The sequence below is a fragment of the Myotis yumanensis genome, unplaced genomic scaffold (genome assembly GCF_028538775.1).
Source record: "Myotis yumanensis isolate MYYU_CA2020_CCGP unplaced genomic scaffold, mMyoYum1.0.hap1 SCAF_1, whole genome shotgun sequence".
In the NCBI taxonomy this organism is placed as follows: domain Eukaryota; kingdom Metazoa; phylum Chordata; class Mammalia; order Chiroptera; family Vespertilionidae; genus Myotis; species Myotis yumanensis.
The window spans coordinates 111,188,723-111,198,266 of NW_027223752.1; the positions used below are offsets into that span (position 1 = coordinate 111,188,723).

General features: G+C 45.8%; 1 pseudogene; it reads right to left on the reverse strand.

Annotated features, from left to right (window-relative positions):
• Nucleotides 1-2,056: 2,056 nt before the first annotated feature.
• Nucleotides 2,057-7,400, reverse strand: LOC139011690 (nuclear prelamin A recognition factor pseudogene; annotated as a pseudogene).
• Between the last annotated feature and the right edge of the window lie 2,144 nt (nucleotides 7,401-9,544).

The window sequence follows — 9,544 nt, forward strand, 5'->3', positions numbered from 1 at the left end:
GCCTTTTGACCCAACAATCCCACTTCAGGGAATATATCCTAAGAAACCTGAAACACAAGTTCAAAAGAATATATGCATCCATATGTTCATAGCAACATTATTTGCAATAGCCAAGATCTGGAAACAGCCCAAATGCCCTTCAGTAGATGAGTGGATAAAAAAGCTATGGTACATTTACATAATGAAAGACTATGTGGCCCAAAAAAAGGGGGGGAGGTATATTACACTTTGAAACAGCATGAAGGGATCTGGAGATTATTATGCTAAGTGAAATAAGCCAGTCAGAGAAAGACAAATACCATATGATCTCACTAGTATGTGGAATCTAATGAATAAAAATAAACTAACAAAACAAAATAGAATCAGAGCCATGGACAACTGAACAGATTGACAGCTGTTAGAGGATAGGGGAAACTGGATGAAAGAAGGTGAAGGAATTAGTCAAAGAACATGCATGCATAACCCACAGATAAAGACAATAGTGTCCTGATGCCAGAGGGAAGCGGGATGGGGGCTGGGTGGTGGTGGGTAAAGGCGGGGGGGATGGAATTTGGACATCCTTAATAGTGTCAACAATAAAAAAATAACTATCCTAAAATAATAGAATGTATTTTTGGATAAGGAAGGACATAAAAGACAAATTGCTTTTGTTTTATTTGCTTTTTCTTTGTTTTGCTGTGTTTGTAAAGAAATAAATAGAAAAGTCATTTTGTCCTAAAATAAAATGATTGCTTCAAAATAAAAAGGGAAATATAGGACAAAATCAAAGTATATATAAGTTGAAGAAGGTTTGTTTTGTTGCAGAAGGTTTTTGGATATTGCAGAAAGTTTGTGGTGGAGGGATCTTGAGAAAACACTTTTATATATTGTCAAACGAACTAAGATTGGAATGGATAATAAAGTCAATTGCTATATATATATATACACACACACACACACACACTAGAGGCCCAGTGCTCGAAATTCATGCACTGGAGGGGGGTCCTCAGCCCAGCCTGCACCCTCTTGCAGTCCAGGACCCCTCAGGGGATGTCCCCATGGGGAACAGGCCTAAGCTAACAGTTGGAAGTCCGTCTCGCAGTCTGGGACCCCTCGCTCCTTACCAGCTACCTGCTCAATGCTTCTTGCCACTCAGCTCACTGCTCCTTAGAGCTGCCATGGAGGCAAGAGAGGCTCCCGCCATTGCCACTGCACTCACCAGCTGTGAGCCCTATCTTTCTGTGTAGTTGTCTGTGGGCCAACTGCTCTCTTTCTTCTCACGTAGGGCGAGCAGCATGTGAGGGCAGAGTGCACTCTCGTGGAATGCAGAGGGCTGCCCGGAGGTGAGGGGAGTGGCCGGGCCCATGGGGTGAGAGGTGGACACAGAGGACACTATCTCACCCAATTGTGGAGCAGGCTGGCTGGCCTTCATCTGCCTGACCCCACCCAGGAAGGGACCGAGCAGGGTGTCCGCCTCTCCATTCTCCATCCTTCCATCTGTGACACCTGTCACCCTTGCCAGGCCTCCCCCAAAGTGAGTTCAGCTCAATCCCTGAATGTAAAAGGGCACAAGGGGCAGGGATCCACTCCAGTGCCCTCTGATTCCCAGCAACAGGACCTGGTCGACAGGACCTGATCTCAGGACGTTGACCACAGCTGCAGAACATAGATCTGTTTGCAGAAAAGTTGGGAATGCAGACTTTCATATGAGCCCCTATTCCAAATGTACATTCACATTGTGGCAAAGACCCCTCCAAGAATAACATAAGTGGGTAAAGTCAGGGCCAAACCCGGCCATTTCCTCACCCAATCATTCTGAGGCACTTGGACAGAACCAAGTCTCAGCTCTTTGCAGGACACTTCTGGACTTTTTTTAAACCTAAAGACAGTAGTCTGTCTCCATTGTTGTTCTTTGGGATTTTTTCATCATTGGATAAAAGGATACATACATTGGGACAATCCTCTCGAGATACAATATTCCAGTTGCACCCATGTGACAACGACAGCACCCCTCAGAGGGAGAGAGCCAACAGATGGGGAGGAGGGAATTCTGAAAACCAAAGTGATGACAGAGATGCTAAGCCTTTTTCTTCACGTGTCTGACACCCCTCTTCAGGCGGACTGCAGGCTGGGCGTCTGCTGCACCTTTACCACTTGATGTCCTGGCAGGATGCCCTGGGCCCTGCTTGGCGGTTTGCAGGGTTGCCTGAACCCAGGGGGAGTCGCCCCCCCTTCCCCGCCCCAGCCACTCCTGGTACAGCTCCTGCACATGGGTGCTGGTCTCCAGGGACCACACCAGGATGGCAGCATAGATGCCTTCCATCTGCTGCAGCAGTACCCTGTCTGCACACCCGTCCTCCGAGTGGGCCTGGCCTCTGCTGCTTAGGCATACCTGGCACAGGCCAGGACCTCCATGAAGTGGCAGAGGAACTTGCCCCTCTACAGCTTCAGGACCACTTCTGGGTGTTCCAAATGCCGTAAGAAGCCTCAAAGCGTAGCAGAACCTCTCTGTCCCTTTCAGGGGTGACCTCCTGGAAGTCTTTTTTCCTCATGGTGCAGTAGGTGAGCACTCCCACGTCCTCATTGAGCAACTCCTTGGCCATGTGCCCAAAGATGTGTGCCAGGTACCCATCAGAGCTGGTACCCTCATAGAGCCTCATCTCCTTCTCCTTCATGTCTCCAAACAGTGTCCACGGCAGCATCATTCGAGGCGAGGTCACTTTGTTCCATTATCGACAATTTCACCTGAGGTTAACACACAGTCAGAACCCTGGGAACTATGTAAAGCTGTGGGAACATCTTCTCAAAGGGCCTCCAGTTTCTTGTCATAACACAGGGCCACAGTGATGTGGAAAATCTTGCCTGGGGACAGGTTCTGACATCTGGTGAAGTAATCCTTCACCAGAGAGACCATAATCTGCTGGGGAGACTTGACTGTTCAGAGGTGGGGGTGATGGAATGACCCAGTACCTGCTCTGCATATCAGACCCAGCCGGGGCAGGTAGAGGTCAGCATGGGTGGCCGGGGCTCTTCCTCATGGTGCTGGCAGTACCGATGCACAAATTCCTTTTGACTCTCCAGGATGCTGAAGTCCGCAGCTATCTTCACATCAAAGACAGTGTGCCCCAAGGCTTTTGAGAAAGCTACAGAGCCTTCTGGATGCATCAGTGACACTGAGGCTGAATTTAGCAGCAAAATAAGGCAGAGACTGGGGACACACTGACACTGCCAGCACTTTGTGCTGTGAGGTATCACATTTCTTTTTAAGGATCAGAACACGGAAGAAGTCCTTGGTGTTCTGTTGAGAAACTTGGACTCCTTCCTCTGCAGTCACACAACTGTCACACGCCAGGCAGTCACTCAGAAATATCTTGGCATAAGCCAACTTAGGGAATTCTCCCTTCTCTCTGTTCTCCTGAGCCGGACTGCCGATGTTGACTGCAGCATTCTCTTAGCCATCGTTTTTTGGTTTTTTACTACATTCCTTCCATGTGCACTTTATCTGGAGTGGGGGAGGTGGGGGCTGGCTCGAGTGACCTGGAGGAAGCACAGGGAGAGCATTCAATCACCGCTGGTCACCCCTGGTGCTGCTGGCGATATCCTCTCTCCCTTGTAGAGTGTCTAGGGAGGGGAAGCAGCCGCAGTGCCCAAAGCCGAGTTCCAGGAGGCCGGCAGCACTGTCAGGATCGTGCCAGAGGCACTGGTTCATTGGTGCCTGGTCTGTCTTCTGGAGATTGAACCTACAGGACTACCAAGGAAGCCAGTCCCCAGTTCCGCCCCGCCTCTGCACTAATTAATTGGAGTTTGAGGGCCGGGAGAAGGGACCAAGAGGCCTGCTTTCCAGCTGCTCACCAGTCCCCAAGCCACTCACTCCCATTCCCTGTTAACAATCCCCTGATCAATGGGAGCCTGCGGGCCAGGGGAGGGACCAAGGGGTCTGCCTGCCGCCCGCTCACCAGTCGCTGCTGCCATGGATTTATTGGAGCCTGAATGATCCTGGTTCCCTTGTTAACCACCACCTGATCAATAGAGCCTGAGGGCCAGGGGATGGACCGGTTGTCCATTCGGTCATTACAGACCCTGGTTTTTATATATTAGGATATATATTATATATTTTCTATATTTTTATTATATATATATATATATATATATATATAGATAGATATAGATATACACATACTAGAGGCCCGGTGCACAAAAATTTGTGCACTCGGCGGGGGGTGGGGTGGGGTGGGTCCCTCAGCCCGGCCTGTGCCCTCTTGCAGTCTGGGACCCCTCGGGGGATGACCACCTGCTGGCTTAGGCCTGCTTCCCAGGGGATTGGGACTAAGCTGGCTATCAGACATCCCTCTGGCAGCCCGGCAGCCCTCGAGGGATGTCCACTTGCCAGCAGGGAGCAGACCTAAGCTGCAGTCGGACATCCTTAGCGCAGCTGAGGAGGCAGAGGAAGCTCCCACCACCACTGCTGTACTGGCAGCCATCAGCCTGGCTTGTGGCAGAGCAGAGCTCCCACATGTGGGAGCACACTGACCACCAGAGGGCAGCTCCTGCATTGAGCCGTCTGCCCCCTGGTGGTCAGTGTGTGTCATAGTGACCAGTCATTCCCAGTCTTTCTGCTGTTAGGGTCAGTTTGCATATTACCCTTTTACTATATAGGATAGAGGCCTGGTGCACGGGTTGGGGCCGGTTGGTTTGCCCTGAAGGGTGTCCCGGATCAGGGTGGGGGTCCCGCTTGGGTGCCTGGCCAGTCTGGGTGAGGGGCTGAGGGCCGTTTTCAGGCTGGCCGGCAACGGAAGCTCCCAGCTTCTCCTTTTTTTCTTTTTTTTTTTTTATTCTGGTATTCATTTACCTTCTATAATTGAAACTTTGTTGCCATCCTGCTCGCTCCAGCTCTGAGGCTGCGGCTGACTGAAAGCAGGTATCTGGGGTTTGTTTGGCTTCTATAATTGAAACTGTGTTTCTTTTGGAGCTGTTGCTATCGGAGCTTAGAGCAGGCCGCGGCAGGGGGAAGAACCTTGGCTTCCTCCATCACTGGAGCAAGCAACCCTCCTGCTCACTTCAGCTGTGTGGCTGCCGGCCGCCATTTTTGTTGGCAGTTAATTTGCATATCTCGCTGATTAGCCAATGGGAAGTGTAGCGGAGGTACGGTTAATTACCCTTTTTGTCTTTTATTAGATAGGATATATATTCTTACCAGATCTTTAATTATGGCCATTTTAAGTAGTTTGTCACTTATAGATATTACAAGAGGCCTGGTGCACAAAAATTTGTGCACTTGGGGGGGTCCCTCAGTCTGGCCTGTGCCCTCTCACAGTCTGGGATGCCTCAGGGGATGACCACCTGCTGGCTTAGGCCCACTCCCTGGGGGACTGGGCCTAAGCTGGCAGTCAGACATCCCTCTGGCAGCCCGGGAGCCCTCGGGGAATGTCCACTTGCCAGCAGGGAGCAGGCCTAAGCTGCAGTTGGACATCCTTAGAGCTGCTGAAGAGGCAGGAGAGGCTCCCACCACCACCGCTGTACTGGAAGCCATCAGCCTGGCTTGTGGCTGAGCAGAGCTCCCCCTGTGGGAGCGCACTGACTACCAGGGGGCAGCTCCTGCATTGAGCGTCTGCCCCCTGGTGGTCAGTGTGTGTCATAGTGACCAGTCATTCCCAGTCTTTCTGCTGTTAGGGTCAATTTGCATATTACCCTTTTATTATATAGGAGTGCCTGGCCAGCATGGGTGAGGGGCTGATGGCTGTTTGCAGGCTGGCCACAGCCCCTTCAGGGTGGGGGTCCCCACTTGGGTGCCTGGCCAGCCTGGTTGAGGGGCTGAGGGCCATTTGCAGGCTGGCCACAGCCCCTTCAAGGTGGGGGGTCCTGCTGGGGTCCCTGGCCAGTCTGGGTGAGGGGCTGAGGGCCATTTTTAGGCTGGCTAAGCACCCCCTCGTGGAGACCCTCACCCCATGAGCTTGTGGCCAGCCTGGGTGAGGTGCTGATGGCTGTTTGCAGGCTGGCCACAACCCCCAGCCACCCAAGGTCCCAGTGGAGGCTGGCTGGAAGCAGGTATCTGAGATTTACTTGTCTTCTATAATTGAAACTTTGTTTCCATGAGCAGAAGCCACAGCTGGGCTCAGGGCTGGTGGGAATCTTGGCCTCCTCCATCGCCTGGGCAAGCAAGCCTCCTGCTTGCTCCAGCTCGGTGGCTGCTGGTCGCCTTCTTGGTTGGGTTAATTTGCATATAGTCGCTCTGATTGGCTGGTGGGCGTGGCTTATGGCATAGCGAATGTAAGGTCAATTAACAGCTTTGTCTTTTATTAGTGTAGATTTTACTTTCATGCTTTTACAAAATGTATCTACATAAATGTTTTATCTTTATAGAAATTTGTGGAGAGGACTCTGGCACTCTAAAATATATATTTTTATTTAACTTCCAGGTCATACCATTAGCTGGGTAAAGATTTACAGAACTCTAAGGAAAAACTGGATTCATAACACTGCTAACAAAATGATCAGGATTAACAAAAATTAATAACATGAGACTAAGTAAACTGATAAGGATGAGTATAATATTATGACTTTTTTTTATAAAGTATTACTGATTTTTTATTCTTGTTTTGCAGATATAAGGCTTTTTTCTCCTAAGCTACCTATGACCTTTAGAAATTTGGTAAATTATAGCTTTGTAAGCAAAATTAAAACATTTATCTTTTTTTCCTGCCCAAGTCCTCCAAAATTTTAGATACTCTTAAATAATCCATAGGTTGTCAAATATAAACCTGTTCATTTTGGGGTTTATTTTTCCTAATTTAAAGAAAGCTTTTATATCTAACTTGAAAATTCAACCAATGGAAGATTTGAAATTAAAATTATTAAGAACTGAAACTGATGACATTTGTTGTAGAAATCAAACTCAAAATTCTGAACCAATGTACAACTTTGCATGCCATTTTGCATTTTTTCCCTATTTCCTTGATTCTGTTTCTTCCTATCTTACAACAACAAAAATTATGAGGAGGCCTTGCATTCACTATAATAATTATTGTTTTATTTCCCCCTTAATTTCTGACTGGGAAGATAACTCTACATTACGCATCATTTTTAAACTTACATAACAAGTCAAAACATGCAACTGCTTATACACATAATCAAGGATGTTCAAAGCCTGGTGATGTCAACCCTATTAAACATATCAGATTTGAAGAATGCAGGTACTGCAATAACTGACACATCAATGGCCAAAAAGAGAGATCTTTAAATTCCCTTCATAAGTTATATTAGACAATTAAATTGCTCTTGACCATGTACTAGCTAAGCAAGGTGAGTTTGCTCTGTTGTTGCCTCTTGTACTTGGATAAAACACCTCTGGTAAACTAGAGATGGAACTAGATAAATCTCATCACAAGGCAAGTGAATAAGTACAGTGCCCCCTCACACCTCATGTTTCTTCACGATCTTCAGCTGACTGTTCCAAATATTGCCTTCTGGTTCCAGTCTATTCTTCAACTTTGACTTAGCATTTATTTGCTATTATAAATTTTTATTTTCCATTATAAAACTTTGTTTTGCATAGCTCAATATTATGAAAACACCACTCCAATAATGGTTACTCAGTGTTTTGAGGTGTTCAATAAAGCCTATAGGACTTCATTTGAGAAATTTCAAGAAACTACAGAAGATGTTTGTCCTTAAATGAACAGGACAGGAAAGCCCTCATCTGTTCTAGAGCCATGGTTGCTCAAATGTGGTCTAAGGCTCCTAAAAAATATTATTTCTCCCATATGAGAATGAACCTTCCTGGTGATGGGGGACCAAGAATAGCATGACATACCCAAATGAGCCATCTGATAATGAAGAACCAATAATGCTTTTAATAACTGATTAGTTCTAGTGTCCAGTGGTTGACCAACGATACTTTAAATGAAAGAGCTTGGTCAAAAGAAAGAAAATGTAAAAAAATTATAAATAAAAGGAGCCACTTTTAAATGGATCCAGAACTGCCATTCCAGAGAAACTTTGAATGCCTTATGCCTTAAACTTTGGAATGTTAAAACAAGGCAAAATAACCTTTGGATTTGGCCTAGGGCAGTTACTGTGAACTGTGTGAAAACATAACAAAAAAGCAGTTATGGCTACTAGATTGATGACTAGTGAACCCCAAATTAAAAACATTCTTTAGAATTCATATCACTATGTTATATTATATGCACAAATATAAATGCCTTCCTTCTGTTGATATAATTGTTCCCCTTCTCTTTCTCATAAATATTCTTTGCCTTTGTCTTCTAATGGGAACAGTATTTGCGCTTCTGCCTGAATCAGTGCATCCAGCATAGCTATTTTTATTATTTACAAATAAATGCTTGTTTACTCTAACTTTGAAAGACCTTTTTTTTAAAAAAAAATTTATAAGTTAACAATGGCTTTAAGTATCAGCTCTAAGCTTGTGACCCTGGATATCTCCCATGTGCAAAGACATATTCAAATGCTTTGGTGACATCAGTGTTAGCATTTCAAATATAACCTATACAAAATGTAAATCCTGGTTGCTTCCTAAAACCTGCTACACCTGCACATTCCTTGTCTCAGTGATTGAAACTGTTCCTTTTAGTTTGCAGAACTAAAATCTGGGAGTCATCCTTGACCTTTATCTTCCTCAAATTCCTTACATGCAATATGTCACTACAACCAATTGTCTTCAAATACATCTAGAATACAGCTGCCTCTCACTGCTAGCTCAGCTACAACCTGGCCTCAATACCATTGCTGTTCCCCTGGGATCATTGTAATAGTCTTCCATCTGCTCTCCTAGTTCTCCTCTTGACTTCTTGCTATTATTCTCAATATCTCAGTCAGTGTGATCTTCATAACATTAAGCAAATGTGGGCATTGTTTTATTTAAAACCTTCTGATGGCTCTACAATTCATTCAGGCTAAAAGCTAAAGTCTACAAGATTGTATTTTATTCAGTTCTGCATCATTTTCTTCTCCACTCAATCACATCACTGCAGTCACAGTTGCCTACTTGTTGTTCCTGAAACATTCCAGCCTCAGTATCTTCAAATATATTATTCCCTTTGAATGCAACACTGTTTCTGATAACTTGCTGGTTTGCTTTTCCACCTGCTTTGGGCAGCCCCTGCTCAAATGTCATACTCTCAACAAGATCCACCCTAACCTTTCTACTCAATTTATAGTAGTAACCTTCCTTCTCTTCCAGCACTTCCAATCCACTTTACCTGCTTTATCCACCCCCCACCACTGCCTAGGATATATTACCTGTAATATATGTTAAGAGAAAACCACAGGCCCCAAATAGTATGATTTGTACTAAGGCCCATGATACCAAACCTAGCCTTAATATCTGTCCTAATTAAAGCTTAGACTTTCAGGAGAAATGCAGTCTTAATCAACTGGTCTGGAATTTTCAGGTCAGAACCCATGAGGTACTCTGTCACATGGGCCTTCTTCATTGCCCAGAGGAAAGAGTGGCAAACTGCATGATAAAACCCTTGTCATTCCCTTCCCCCTCAAAAATGATGCCCTCATTTAAAAATAATTATTTTGAGAGACCTAAGATGACTGC